Source organism: Nelumbo lutea, chromosome 2 (genome assembly GCF_056320005.1).
Source record: "Nelumbo lutea isolate HS-2025 chromosome 2, American lotus-T2T, whole genome shotgun sequence".
Taxonomy (NCBI): Eukaryota; Viridiplantae; Streptophyta; class Magnoliopsida; order Proteales; family Nelumbonaceae; genus Nelumbo; species Nelumbo lutea.
Window position 1 is genome coordinate 56,127,301 of NC_142685.1, and position 15,657 is coordinate 56,142,957.

At 36.1% G+C, this 15,657-nt stretch overlaps 2 long non-coding RNA genes across 3 annotated transcripts; one reads left to right on the forward strand and one right to left on the reverse strand.

Annotated features, from left to right (window-relative positions):
• Window positions 1-1,263: 1,263 nt before the first annotated feature.
• On the forward strand, window positions 1,264-5,347 carry LOC148870857 (uncharacterized). Of its 2 annotated transcripts, none has more exons than XR_016106515.1 (4): window positions 1,264-1,753; window positions 1,820-1,934; window positions 2,185-2,253; window positions 3,129-3,543. It is a non-coding gene; the product is annotated as an uncharacterized LOC148870857 (long non-coding RNA). The 2 variants fall into 2 exon arrangements; XR_016106516.1 differs by lacking the exon at window positions 1,264-1,753 and adding an exon at window positions 4,960-5,347 and having other exon boundaries at window positions 1,778-1,934; window positions 3,129-3,266.
• Window positions 4,031-7,194, reverse strand: LOC148870858 (uncharacterized). The gene is made up of 3 exons (XR_016106517.1): window positions 6,444-7,194; window positions 5,653-5,905; window positions 4,031-4,261 (listed from the first exon to the last, which is right to left on the reverse strand). It is a non-coding gene; the product is annotated as an uncharacterized LOC148870858 (long non-coding RNA).
• Between the last annotated feature and the right edge of the window lie 8,463 nt (window positions 7,195-15,657).

The window sequence follows — 15,657 nt, forward strand, 5'->3', positions numbered from 1 at the left end:
TCAGACCCAATATAAAACTATTCTCGGACCAATTCCTAGGACGAATAGGTTCGGACACATGATATGTTATGACTTAAAATATAAAAATAAATAAATAATGGCTAAATGTTGTCCAACTTGACGAGCCAACAATTTGATTGCCTGATTCAGTGGGTCACTGATCAAATCAACATTTTTTTGGCTAAAAGGCAATTTTAGGATGAAACGGAACCAATTATCTGACTGTTTCTAAGTCAACAAATCCAACCTTCTCATCTGATCTGGTTTTTAGAACCATGTTGAATAGGATTAGGACATAATGTTCTAAAGTATTCACTGGACTTAGTCCATCCATTGTGGATTTACATTGGATTGGGTCAAATATGATCGAACCAATATCCAATCCGTACATTGTTAAAATATAAGAAAACAGGAGTTAATGGATTTGGTTTGAGTTGAAATTAATCTAAATTAAACCAACAGAGTCTAAGCATTGAATTTAAGTGATTGACTGATCGAAAATGGTCCAAAATATTTATCGGATTGGATTAAACACTTATATAGAACTATAGATAAAAAAAAGGCGTGGCACGAAGAGACAAAAAGAAGGCAGATAGAGAAGGTGGAGGTAGTCGCATCCAATTAGATGCTAGTGAAATAAGTTGTTTCATATAAAATAGTTTTGTCATGTTTTTTGTTTTCTGGTAGGCAAATGGGCTAGCCATGGATGGGGCGGCCCTCTTTATACCCCGAGTCCCGGTGAATTTTCTCGAAGGTGAGACTTGGGATCGAGGAGTTTCACTAGAGATTCACCCAGCTGATGTGAATTCAGTGCGACAAAATGGAATCAGTAAAAAACTGCATTTTGATAGCTTGTACCTTGAAAATATATTTTTGCAATGATTAATTTAGAGATTTGGGAGATAAGAGGTTTCTGGAAATTGAAAATATTAAATTGAAGTTCCTTGAATTGACAAGGTGATTTGATATACATCGAAGAATCTGATTTCCTTTTAAAATGCTATACAGCTGTTATTATAAATATATTATAACAATATTTAAATCATGAATAAGATGGGGTCTTTAAGGGATTATAATGTCAGAATTTTTCGGACTGCTCCTCCATTTTTTCGTATTTGTCTGGAATCCCGATCGCTTTCTAAATTTTCACCAAACGACTTATATTAAATCTGTGTGAAGCTCAATTCAAAGTGCCAAAAGAAGTGTCCCGAAAACCCTCCCAAACGGGCACCTAATAGGCTAAGCTTGGATGAGGATTGGTCTGGAGTCTGGACCAATCGAAAAACAGAAAGCATAGGTATAATATCAAGCTGGCTCAAGGGATCATTGGCCTTCCATCCCCAAATTTTCCCTCAACGATTTCACTGGCACATCCCACAGTTTTTAAAGGAAATGTTATCAGGTTGGTGTGAGTCGCCATAAGTGAGGAGCAAATCAGGTCTTTATTGCAGATTCTATATAGTATAAAATTCAAATTCGGATCTCCTATCTACACACACTGCCTATATTTATCGCAGCCACATCTGTATAATATTATACAGAGTCAGATATTCTCAAATCAAGGAGGTAGTATGTTATGAGCATACGTGATCAGAGTTCTCGTGGGGGTCGCAAAACCGGAGTTAGGATATCATGTCAGCGAAACACGTTCCAACTTCCAAGTTGCAACACACTATCAATTTTGATCTGACATGCGTGAAATTTGCGGTGTTAGACAATGTTGGTACCGTATTGGAGCGTATTTTGTTAGCAGGTGATCCACACTCTCAAAACCGGCATTTTTTTTTCGAAGAGTAAAAGGAAAACCGTCGCATTTCAGATGATCGTTTTGTTTTCCCCGCTTCCCGAACCGAATCGTCTCCTCTGGCAGCTTTGCCAGTCGCCGCTCCACCAAACAACGCGAGCAATCGCACGAACGTCGGCGACAAATTCAGGTTCCATTTCCAAGCTTCAAAACCCTTTGACAGTTCTGTTTTGCACTCGTTGTGGTTTGTCTATTCTAACGATCCCATCTACTTCTCTTTCCATCTTCTTAGTAAGTTTTCCATTGCTGAACTTCTGATTTACACTACGACATACAACGAGAACCTTTTTGTATTTTCTTTGTTATTTTTGTTCAAGTTACATTTCTTTTCTTATTTTCTCATCTTTTTTTGCTCTTGCATTTGTTATTTCCAACTTCAGAGACGGAAATACACGCTCTTAAGGAGGAGGATCAACCATGCACTCTCCCGTGCTTGTTCTGGGTCCTGAGTAAGTTCAAGTAGTTGCTTCTCATCAGTCTGTTCGAAATTACTAATTAGTGATCGGGCTGGATTTGTGAAGAAATTCTCTGCTAGTGAATTCCTGGGAGTATTTCTTAATTCTGGAACAATGAAGGTAAAGTTTTGGTTGTTAATTCAGGACTTACTGGCAAGGGAATTTACATAGAGATAGTATACTTGCTACAAGGGCTGAGATTGGCTGTTTCATTGGGATATGGTAGATTGAAAGGGAATCTCAACTTATAATTAGGTGGATGAAGGGTTATGATTGAATCCATTGGTTGATACTTCACTTTATTAGGAGGGTGGTGGCCCTTGGCATCTAGCAGGAGCACCTAACTTAGATAGGTCTGAACATTTGCTAACTCTCTAGCACACTCACTAGCTATGGGAGCTAATAGGGATGAATTACATCGGGGACCAGCTGGGAGGTGGGGGTATAGGCTAGAGGGGACTGCCATTTTATCCATGGCTCATGCTGATTGTTGGGTGTATCAGGTTGGTTTTAGCCCAGTTAAACTTGCATCTCTTGTGTCTCTTCTCCTTGCTTATTTATTAATCAAATTTCTTTGATCTGGTAAGGGAAAAATTTCTCAGTCCTTAAAAGAAGGTTATCTTTCTTGTTCCTTTTTTGGTTAAGTTCATTTATTGTTACAGCAGCAACATCAAGTTTTCTTGTCAACCATGTTCTTTGCATGTTTTGTTGCATCAGATGTTTCTGTTTTATTCTTGTATGTGGCAGAACTTCCTAGAGTCTATTGGAGATTGTAGTATATCTGTTGCAACTGAGATTTTTCCTTTTAGTAATTTATTTATTGAACTTGAAATCTGAGTTTTTTTTTTTTTTTTTTTTTTTTTTTTCAGAACGAACACAGTTTATTTTGGTTCAATTTTCATAATCTTTTAATCAAATATTAGGCTGATTTTCTGAATGGGCAGAGGACTCTTTTGAAGTGTGATCCTGGAAGTAAATTGCACCATGCAAATATTTAAGCATCAAAGGTGAAGTTTAGTTCTCATATTGGTGCATACAGATCAATTCAATTTCCCTAAGCTTTATATTCATTTTGTTTTGCTTCCTGATATCATTGAATTTTGAGTATTCTCAGACTTTTCAGTGACATCATTCTCTACATAGGAAAATAGGAGCACCATAGCATCCTTACCTAAGTGGGACCAGATGTAGGAATCCTGTACCTTTATTCTGCTCTAAGTCCTTGAACAGTTTGTTATTGTACTGCAAACATTTTCAAGTTCATGCATATCTATTTTGTTGTCATTGTTCTGTTGTTTGAAGTTGGTATTAATGGTGTAGACATTATTTCTGCTTGGCAATATTGCACATCTTTTTTGGCTAAATAATGAATTTGTGTAGATGAGTATTCCAAATATATCATTTTATTTGTCTAATTAACAGATGAAACCTTGTTAGATGGGCATGCTGTTCTTTTATTTATTTATTTATTGATTAGCAATGGGTATGCTGTTTTTCTAATATACTTTTGCAAGAGTATAAACTGTTAAAATTTAATGAAAATTTATCTTACTAAGTTGTTTAATAAGGTAACCAAAACAAGGGAAAAGAGCACCATGCTGCCTGTATATAAGAGTAGAGGTGATGTACAGAGTTGCAGGATTATTGTTGCGTCAATAATCAGGGTCACCCACTCTATTCCAGTGTTGTCAAAGTGATACATTCTGGTCTCCCTAGGCAATGTGGTAGCTGTTCAGTGCTAGACGTTGACTAGTTGACCATGAAAAGTACATGCTCTAAACTTGAGATATTGATTCAATATCACATATAAGTGTTGATACAAACTACAAATCAGTAATAGAATAATGATCAAAACATTTAGTTTACAGTTAAGATAGGGATTGACAATCTTTGTTCTTCAAAGAAAAACCAGCACGCAACTGGTCTCTTTGTGGCAATTAGTGTGCATATAACTTCTTTGTTTGGAGGAGGCTAGCAAAGTCTAAGCCTTCCATTGGGGTACCTGGCACAATCTGTTGCATATATCATACTATCTTTTATAATTAGTAAAAATTTACCATTATGAACAAAAAAGTCCATATAACAAAATAAAAGCATATGATATTATTTTTAACAAATTATAGATAAAGACACATAAATAAAACTTTAAAATAGCTTTGTGGTTGACAGGACAACTAGGCTAACTTTTTTTTTTTTTTTTCTTTCTGTTGAGAAAGGTAACTATTTCATTAAGGAAAAAAAAAGGAAGAGAGTACATCAGAGGATGTACAAAAGGAGGGGCTTAAGAACAAAAACAAAAAGCCCAATCAAATCTGTGGGAAAATATTTGAACTATATAAAGCACTCCTCTCTGTGCCTGATTTAGCTACCAGATTAGCTTTTTGATTGAATTTTCTAGGAAACCATCTGAAGATGCAGCCAAGAGAAGATATAAGTTCTCTAATTTCAAGAAGATAATGCACCATTGTGGAATTCTAACATATATAACTGCAAAATATGTTGTCTGTCCAATACAGACACATTACTGTTTAGGAGGATCAATGAACACTGCTAGTCAGTTGATCAGTTGATGACTAGTAGATGCTTTAATAGCACTATATTCTCATCAAGCCAAGGAAAGTGCCATAGCTTGTTTTGTTTATAGACAGTTAAGCAAAATGTGATGACTACTCACAAGTATGGGTCTTTCTTTTTGAACAGTCATACAAGGCTCATTGGTTCTTCTGAATGGTCTGATTGTATAGGGAATTGGGACAAAATGGTATGTTCTTTACCTTAGCCTTATATTATGGATAGGTGATCTTTATGTTTGTTACCAGGCATTGTGGTCACAAATGATGGAAATGATGTATTGTGTGAACTGGACCTTGCTCACATAGCTGCAAAGGTATCCATGTCTTTTTCCTTTACAATGTATGCCTATCTGAAATGGCAGTCCATGATAGAACTAATCCGCACACAAGATGAAGTAGGGGATGAGACTATATCTGTAATCATTGTTGGTATGTTGTTACATATACTTTTCACCTCTGCTGTTTTTGGATATATTCTTTGCAATTGAAAATCAAATATTGTCATTAGAACACAATTTTGCTGGAATTGAGTTCACAAAACAACTCAACCTGGTCTGGGTCAACATTAGCAGATTGAGTTGAGCAGAACGCTTCCATACACTTCTACCAAATAACTCAGCCTTCTTAGTTTCCCTTTCTTTTATGTGTTCAATGGAAATGGATAGGCAAAACGTTTAGTAAATATTTCACCTTATTATGGAAAGGTGGATTGGGTTCATTATACAGTGGCAGCATATATGTGTTTTGAAAGTTATGCAGTCATTGCTTCCAATGATTTGAAAATGGATTAGGTTATGTGAATAACTAATAATCCCTTTACCTGTACTTGTTGAAAACCATGTGAGATGCTCCATGTGGCTGAAGCTTTTGTTGAGAAGAAATTATCATCCTTTGGTTATTTGTCGAGGTATGCCTAATAGTCAAAGGAGATGGGAATTTTCTTTTAGTGGATAAGCATATCAATCTTACAACCATATACCACTGCTGCACCTTACAACCCAGCTCTTGAGGATGCCACTACCGTGCTTGAAAAAATTGCCATGCCAATTGATGTAAGCAACCATGAGTTGTGACTGCATTTTCAACATCCAAAATTTGAGATTATTTTCTATTCTTAATTGTTTATTTATGTTTATTTTTTCTTGCAACTAGTGTCTTAAAGCTAACATTTGGGCTGCTTTGTTTTATTTGGGCTCCACTTGGAACACACTTTGTAAGCCAATTTTTACATTTTCTGACCACAATTTGTCTTTGCTCTTATGTAATGGATGAACTTAGTTACTTAGTTGCTTTACTGTCTATGCTTGTACATTTTAGGATATAGCAATCAATGCCTACTATGATTGTGGGTGGGGGTTGCTTTATAGGGATTTTATTTAACTTGCATACTTTCCCTTCCAACTGATGGAGCTCCTAGTTAAAATTAACAACCAAAGATTGGCCTTGTATATTTTTGCAACCCCATATTGTGTGCATCTTTTTGCAAATAATATGGCCTTGTATCTTAGTAATACATGACCTGACACTCTTTCTATGCACAAATTAGAATTCGAGGTAAAAAATAGTCATCAATAGCAGTATGCTCAATAATATCAAGAGAAACAGGAGTACCTGGCAGGAAGGGATTTGCCTCCAGAGAGTCTGACAACGCTGGATGCATAGTTCCGGGCTGCTCCACACCCTTTGAATACAATTGGTCGTTGTCGTTCCTTACAATGCCTAAAAAACACACTAAAAAGAGCACGGTTTTGGATAGAAGGAAAATTGACCTGTTGGACCCGCTTCGCCTCCATGCTATTTTCCTCATGAGGAGAGGAGAAGGGTTCAGACCCCAAAAAAGGACATATCTCCCCTGTTTTCCTCATGAGGTAAGGTTAAAGCATTTATAGCCCTTTCCGGAGGATGGATAACTCAGGAGGACACACGGAATAGCCTTGCGATCTAACTTTTACCTTGATTGGGAGACAAGTCATGAACAAAACACTGATAGCCAAACATACGCAAGGGAATAGAAAACAGGGGAGATTGAAGAAATAAAAGCTGATGTGGGGCCTTGTATTGTAATAAGATGAAATGACATATGATTGATGATATAAACAACAGCCAATACAACAACATCAACCTAGAATCGCTTGGGAACATTGAAAATGAAGGATCTTTTTTTTTTTTTGTAATACTATTTTGTTGCAATGTTTCGGTACAAGAGCTTTGGTGAAGAGACCTATGTGGAGCAAAAAATTCAATCAAATCATGACAGAAATACTATTTTGCATTATCTGATTGGAAAGCTTGTATCTCAATACGAAGAAACTGAATGAAAGTTATGCATTGAAACTCCTTTACAATTATGTATGGCGGTGCCAACTTTGACAAAGTTTCATGTATAGAAATGGTTGTACATGTGCTATATATAAAACCTAATCGGTCAACCGTTTAACCGATTTATTTGGATCAATTTCAATTCAGATCATTTAAAAAACCGAAGGGAATGGTTCGGTTTCAAATATACCGAACCGTGAGCACCCCCAAGTCTGTGTAAGCCTCTCGACTGTTGACATCCCGTCTCCTAAGACTCACTTGTAGATGAGATGTTAGAAAAAGTTCGGAGCTACCATTTCAATGATTTGCTAGAAATGAGTGCATTCATCGCATTCACCTCGAACACTAAACGATTCACATTGGTTGCAACTTAAGCTTATTGTTTGGGCAATGTATCTGATATGCTACTCTCCTGGCTGCTGGTCATGTTTGAGTGCCTGAGGGATCTCCAGTCTCCACTGTGGAAATTTTTATGGGGGTGAAGCGAAACAAAACAAATTTCGGGTCCGTTTGGTTCACAGTCGAAATTGGTATTGGAATCGAAATCCTCTGAAATCATGGGAATGGGATTCCGATTCTTCTCAACCAAACAGTTGGAGTCAGAATAGTCCATTCCAATTCCGATTTCAGACCTTTATTCCCGTGAACCAAACATGGCCTCATTTCTTGCCAAGTGAGAGGGATATGCGGGCCTCAGACTTCACACTCGAGAATAAGAAACCCATCAAGAAACCAAGACGGGCCCAGACAATGTCTCTCTCTCTCTCTCTCTCTCTCTCTCTCTCTCTCTCTCTCTCTCTCTCTCTCTATATATATATATATGATTTGATCCACCCAGCGGGCCTCAGACTTCACATTCGAGAATAAGCAACCCATCAATAAACCAAGACGGGTCCAGACAATGTCTGTCTATATATATATATATATATATATATATATATATATGATTTGATCCACCCATCTTTGTGGACAACTGGACATGAATTGTTCATAAGGATTAAGGAGTGCTACACTGCTGGTCCTCTCCATGAAGTGTTTTCCTTGTATGTCACGTGTCTAGAATTTAAAGGATCAGGATCCATCATTGACCATCAAACGGTTCACACAGTCCCTTGTATGATCTTGTAAGCACTGAAGCTGATCTCTTATTTGTCCCCATACTAAAGAATGCTTGTACAAAAGATCAGCACAATCAAAATGATACACACTGGTCGGTGCAGAGCAGCTGCCAGAATTCCAAAATAAATTCACGAACTGAGATGGGCAATGGGTTATAGTAAATTTAATCTTTTCCATTTTTTTTAGGTGTGACGCATCTGATGTGGTCCAGATAGATAGAAAGAGGGGGGGGGGGGGTAGAAAGGCTGGAAGCCTGGAACATGTCTAATTGTAGTAGAGACCTGAGATTAAATATTTTTTAGGGTTCAGAGAGTTTACAGCTCAAGATCCTTCATGTTTTCATAGACAGAAACTTCTATTCGTTTTCTCGGAGCGAATTTGACGGACTAACCATGCTTCTTTGTTGAAAGCTAGTTGTTTTAATATTGTTTTATTAATGAGAAATGGACAAGGAACTAATGCACGTAAGTATGTCGTTGTCTTCAGTCTAAAACCTTTGGTCATTGAAAGAAAAAGGATAAGAGTTATGACAAATAAAAAAGAAGAAGAAGAAGAAGAAAAAGAAGAAGATGATGATGGCATATAATTGAGACTCAAATTTGCCTCTTTAGCAATCTGTGGGCCGTGATTAATACCAGTATTAACAACATTTCTACTTGCATCTCTCTCATTGGGATCTCCTGTCAACAAAGCACATTCCAACCCCTTACCAAACACACTGACACCGCACATCTTACCATGAGACTAAGAAGCACCATATATGATATGTGGAGTGTCAGATTGTATTGATAAGGTGTTGGAACTTATTTTGTTGGCAGGTGATTTTAACTCCTCTCTCTCTCTCTTTATGTGGCCTTGATTGTAGTTTGGTACGAGTATTAAAAACATTTCTATTTGTTAGGCTCAAAAGCTGTCTAGAAACATTTATACTCTTTCCAAACTGAGCCTCTAAAAATAATGTAATTAAATTGTTCGAAAACATATTTCAACCTTTTGTCGATGTGGCAATTTTAAAAACAAATGAATGCAAAAACATTCAAGGGCACCCCCCTTAATTAATGCACTACTTTTACATCACAATTTGAAAACAATACAGATTTGCTCTTCTTTGCTACTGTTTTCATTTTTTAGGAATGAATTGTCAGCAATAGGTAAAACAATTAAGCCATCAAGGAACTAATTTATTTTTTGATTTTAGAAGCTTGTTTTTCTAACTTCCAAAATCAACTTTCAACAACACTTGATTTTCAAAATTTGAAATCAAAGACCAAAATGGCAAATGGAATTCCAGGGCAAATTTGTTACGGAGAAAGACTGCACGCTATACATAAAACAGAAAATAACCCCCGATAGAGAGTCGAAATAAGAATTAAAAAGAGATTCTCTTAGGCTCTAGAGTGGATCTCGATCTGCTGCTAACGGGTTATGTATCTAATCACTGGCTTATTCTCCTCTCCTGATTGGTTACATAGCTTGTTACACAGCATTGCAAGCAATAAATTCCAACAACTCTAGAGCAGTGTTTGGTATTATTGTTGTTTCTACCAGAAACATTTGCCATTTATCAATATAAATTTTTGAGAAATTATCTTGTTATATTACATCAAATAACTATTCCAACAAAAAAATGTATGTATTGAATTGATATTGGCATTTATAATAAAAACATCAAATTTGATCATGAAAAAGTGGCAATGGTACCTGCGTTTAATACCAAAAATGGAATTCTTTTATGTAAATAATAGCCTATTTTATAAAAAAAATGTATATTGATAAACCCCAAATATTTCTAGTAGAAGCAGCAATGATACCAAACACAACCTTAAAATATTTGAGAACACATCTGCTGCAGCCACCACTACAGTACTTTATGCGTTCCCACAATAAAGTACACACACACCAACAAATTCAAAACAAGTATGTGTTTGGTTCCGTTTACGTTTTTTCATTCAATATTTGTATTTTATTTGTTTACAAAACCGAGAAAAGTAATAATTACAATCGTTTATGACAACTAGGCGCCACTAGGCACCACATTAGCGTAACATTGAAAAAATGCCTAAATGTTTGTGGAAGTTTTAAAATGTAACTTCCACAAATGGTAGGTGTGCACAGAAACCGAAGTCCACTTTTGTCATTCTTGATGTATACAGAAGAGCATGAGAGAGGAACTACTGAAGTGGCGCCTATGTGGCAGCATTTATTGAATAAACGCCCATGGAACCAAACACCCTCCAAATGATGTGTTTATACTTAAAAAATAAAACACCATAGTTTTCAAAGCGCCAAGACGAGGCTAGGTGACAGGGGGCACCTTGTCGCCTAGTCGCCTAGGCATCACCTAGGCGATGGGCTTTTTTATGTAGAAAATAGAGATCCTAGGGTAGTTCCCTAGGTACCATAACCATATTTCCTTAAGAATTATTTATATGTTTCATAAGAAAAGTATAGAGTTCATGTTAAAGTGTAGAAAATCAACATATTCATGAGAAGAAAAAGAAGAAGGAAAAGAAAACTCAAAAAATATAGGGGCTGAACCCTTATTTTTGTTATAGGAAAAGAAGAAAATAAAATGTGTTGATTAGTAGTAGTAGTAGTAGTAGTAGTAGAAAATGTGTTGATTAGACAAAATTTTAAGTTCTCCCTTATTGGTTCAGGTTTTAAAGTCTTTGGGGGTTCAATACAACATTTAGGAGCATTTATATTGATTAAACCCTAACAAATAAGAAAATAATAAAATGAAATTAGTATATAAACACAAAATGAATATTTTAGTTTAATAGTGCCTAGTTTATAATTATAATGTCAAAAAATAAAGAATAAAAAAGTATTTTATAATACATAATACAAAACTGTTTGGCGATTAGGTGAGGCGAGACTCAAAGGGCGCCTTGTCGCTTAGGCGTCACCTTGACAACTATGCGAAACACCATGTTTTACTTGGGAGTTGCTAGGAAGTTTAGATGTACCAAGGTTTTTAAAATTGAACTGGACATGGAGCCGTTATGGGGTCTGGTTCTTGGGTTGAACGGTCTGAATGGACAGCCCGCTCTGACAAAATAAAAATAAAAATAAGAAAAAACAAAAAAAAGGCTAAAAACTGTTGTCTGGGTTGACAGCTCAATAGTTCGGTGAATAAATCAATAGTTTTGGCCAAAAGATGGTTTTGGGGTGAAACGAAACTAGTCAGGTGACCGATTCCTGATTTTTCTAGTCCGATCCGGTTTTGAACAAGGTTCAAATTTTTGATACATATCGAGCCATAGCCAATATGTATTGTATCGGGGCCTTCCCAATACAACCCTACAAAGGTGTTTTGGGTCAGACAGTGGTTTAGAGGGTATATAGGCCTTAAACTAACCCTTCTTAACCATATTCGAAAAAAAAAAGAAAAAAAAAACACTGATACAAGCTAATACGCAGCATATCGGCCTGTATCGATGCTTTTTTCTCTTTGAACCTTGGTTTTGAAAACACTAAGATGTACAACAATACATACAAGACCATATCTGCTGCTTGCACTGTTGTATGCCACTTGCTACATGACCAATGACAACTGAACACATCAATGCTAGGGGTGTCAACGGTATTCAAAAATCTGATTTCAAATTCAATATTCAACATAATCGAATCGAATTTGGATAATTCAAATATCTAATCGGTCGAATTCAGATATCTTATTCTTACTGAATAGTTAATCGGATTCGAATTCGGATATAACTTGATTCGATTCGATAAATATCTGAATTCGACTGATTATTTAATTCTTATATAATTTATAAAATAATTTATATATAATAATTATGTTATATAAATAATTTATATATTTTATCTCAATAGAATATTTATTTTATGTATTTATTAATTATCTAAAATAATTAATTAATCAAATTCGACGAATCGAATATTCGAATATTTAATCGAATTCAAATTCATATATTAATTTTCAATATCCAATAGATATCAAATCGAATTCGGATATCAAATTTTCTAATCGGATTCGAATTCGGATATTGCCTAATCCGATTCGAATTCAATCTGTTTACACCCTTAATCAATGCTCTATATAGTTGCATGTGGGGCCCATTTAAATACAAAAGATTGGTGCATTCATTGATTATTGGTTGTGTAGCAAGTGATCGGCATTGGTACAAGCAACCAACTGAAGATAAAGGGCAGTCCAATGCACAAGGTTCCTGCCAAGGTGGGGTGTAGGGAGGGACGGATGTATCTAGCATTACTTTTGCACATGATGAGCAACCCAAAAGATATATACTCCAAACCTAGACTTGGCAAAAAGTTGATCCAACCCGTGAACCTGGCCCAACCCAACCTGAAAAAAGGGTTAGGGTCTCATATTTAGCTACCCGAATGTGAGAATGACCTGACTTGACCCGACCAGATCTAACCCAACCCAACCTGAAAAAAGGGTTAGGGTCTCATATTTAGCTACCCGAATGTGAGAATGACCTGACTTGACCCGACCAGATCTAACCCAACCTAGAAAAAAAACCGGGTTTGGTCATGGGTCATCCCGCTGACCCGATTGTCAAGTCTAATTGGAACTATTAATGCATTATCAGAAGTTTCCGCTCTTCAATTTTTTCTATTTAGCATTTACTGTTAATTGTTTACTCTTTAAATTGTTAAATGTTCAAGTTTTTGCTATATATTTGGAATTTTAAGGTTAATTCCTTTAACTTTGGCATTTTGATGTAGGGTTTCTTTATTTTTTTTAATTTCAGTTATTTTTTGGGATGACCCAAATTGATCCATGGGTCAACCCTAACTCAAACATATAGAGTTAGGGTCTAGCATTTGATAGCCCAACCCAAAATCAACCCGAAGTGTCTTGACCCAACCCAACCTAATTGCCAGGTCTACCCAAACCAATCACTCCTGAGTCCTGACCTATTGAAAATAAAGGCATGTAAATAGGGGTGGAGCTAGAAAAATTTTCATGAGGGGAACAAAACCTAAGGTGAATTGGGGGGAGGGGGGAGAATAAATATGGATGGTCATAACTCATAGGAGAGGCCAATCTATTGGGATGGAGAGTGGGGGAAGGGAAATTTTATATAGAATAATGGGGATTTTTGGCCATGGCTAGAGGTGCTTACGGTTCGGTTAACCAAACAGTGGGGCTTTTTTTAGGACCGAACTTGTATTACTGATTTTTGGAGATCCGGTAACCGAAACCAATCGGTTAACCGGTTAAACGGTTTGGTTAACTGTCGATTCGGTTCATCGGTTTTTTAAAATTTTCAATTTTTATAATATATAATAAAAATTTATAAATATATATAATATTATATTTTAATTAATAAATAATATATCATTAATTATAAATATATATTTATATAATGCATATTTATTAATTTATAATATATAAAAATATATATACAGTATATAATATACATAAATATATATAAAATATATAGGATATATGTATACCGGTCGGTTCAGTTAACTGCTAGTTTTTTATATTACTTAACTTAAACTAAACTGGTACTTTCAATTTTTTTAAAATACCAAACCAAAACCGAACTGATCAGTTCAATTAACCAATTTTTAGGTTCGGTATGACTTCCCTAGGTCCCCCTTGGCTCCGCCCCTGCATGTAAGCAACCATTTAACCAATCAAGAGCGAACACTTTAATGATCAATATACTTAGGGTGTAGGTTCCAACGACTGTTTTTTTGAAATTGGAGGTGTGTAGCCCATTGCAGGTCCCTCCACCCTGCATCGTCCCAATTCAAGAATGAAATCTATGGAGATCCATCGACTGTGTAACTTTGACGCTAATACTTTTAAGTTTTAAGTGGGGTTGTCAATGGGTTGGATCTAGTTGAGGACAGGTTGTTTCAGTTCCAAATCAAATTATTAATCAGTTCCCATAACTATTCCATCTATTAATAAGAAGAATCAGATGTGATCTAAGATTATGGATGCAAATGGATTGGATTGGATTCGAATCAGGGTATATCTGAAACTTAGGGATCTGATAGGCAAGTATCTGAATTCAAATTTGATCAGGAAGTTGGATCTTTAGATCTGATTTGATTCGATTTTCTTTTTTAAAAATTAATAAATTATTAAAAGAAAAATAAAATATACCAATTTAAATAAAGAAAAACAAAAAACATAAGTACTCTTTAAATTATTTTCATCATATATGCATACTTTTTTATAAAAAAAAAATAATATAACAAATTTACAAAAATACAATATAAATAATATATTTATAAATAAACAAATAATATATATATATATATATATATACTCAACATAATATTCAACCAAAACAGCTTTTTAATGCGGCGTGCCCCAAACAGGGCCTTGCAAAAGCTGCAGTTCCATGGATTTGATTCTGCGCCTCCTTGTTGAAGTGAGGAGATATTGTTAGCTAAACACGGTGACTGTTCAGCGGGCTTTGGACTGTGGAGCCCTGATGAATGTTCCACGCCAGACCCACACCATTATGGTGGATCCTCGCTGAACAGCCATCGCGTTCAGCTGATCCGAATTATGAAGTGAGACTGAAATCTAATTACTGAATCATCGGCAATTTATTCAATGGAAATGGACTCGAGTGACCGGCTCTTCGTTGCCAATCTATTCGTATGGTTTCTTGCGTAATCGAAGGGAAGTCAGAAGTCACTGCCCCAACTTTTTAAGGGCCTACGTGGTCACGATCTTGACTCAAAGAAAGGGTGACTATGACCGAAGAACGAGTAATTCTCGTGGGTCTCTGGTTGCGTAAGGAGCAAGGACACCTGCACACAGGAACTATTTGGTTCAGGTCTGAATATCCGATCTGATCACATCACAGGAATAGCTTTTCCTTTTGTCGAAAACGTTTTTTAATTGTTGACGCGTGGTCCTTACTCCTTCCTTCCTCCCTCCCTCTTCACTCCTCTCCCATGACCAGACGCAAGAATCTATACGAATATCTGATGATTCTGATCACGTCACAGGAAAGACTTTTCCTTTTGTCGAAAACGTTTTTAATTGTTGACGCGTGGTCCTTACTCCGCCCTGCCTCTTCACTCCCCTCCCATGACCCGTTCTTTTTCTGTCTTTACGATGATCTGCAAGAATGTTAGAAGTTTCTTAAATGGGCCCAATTGATTGCTGCTACGGTCCGTTTATCAGGCAAATGTTGTTTGCCTAAGTTTTCGTTTCAGTATTCTTATATGATATAATTCATGTAAAGGCTCCATTCGGAACGAGTGCAAATACAGATATCTACGGTATAAATAGTGGTTTTTAAAATCGGACTGGACCGGATGGTTGGATCGGAAAATTTGGGAATCAGTTGATCAGTTTTGGTTTTTCTTAAAATCATTGATTTTGGTCAATAAACTGCTGACCCGGGTGGTTAAC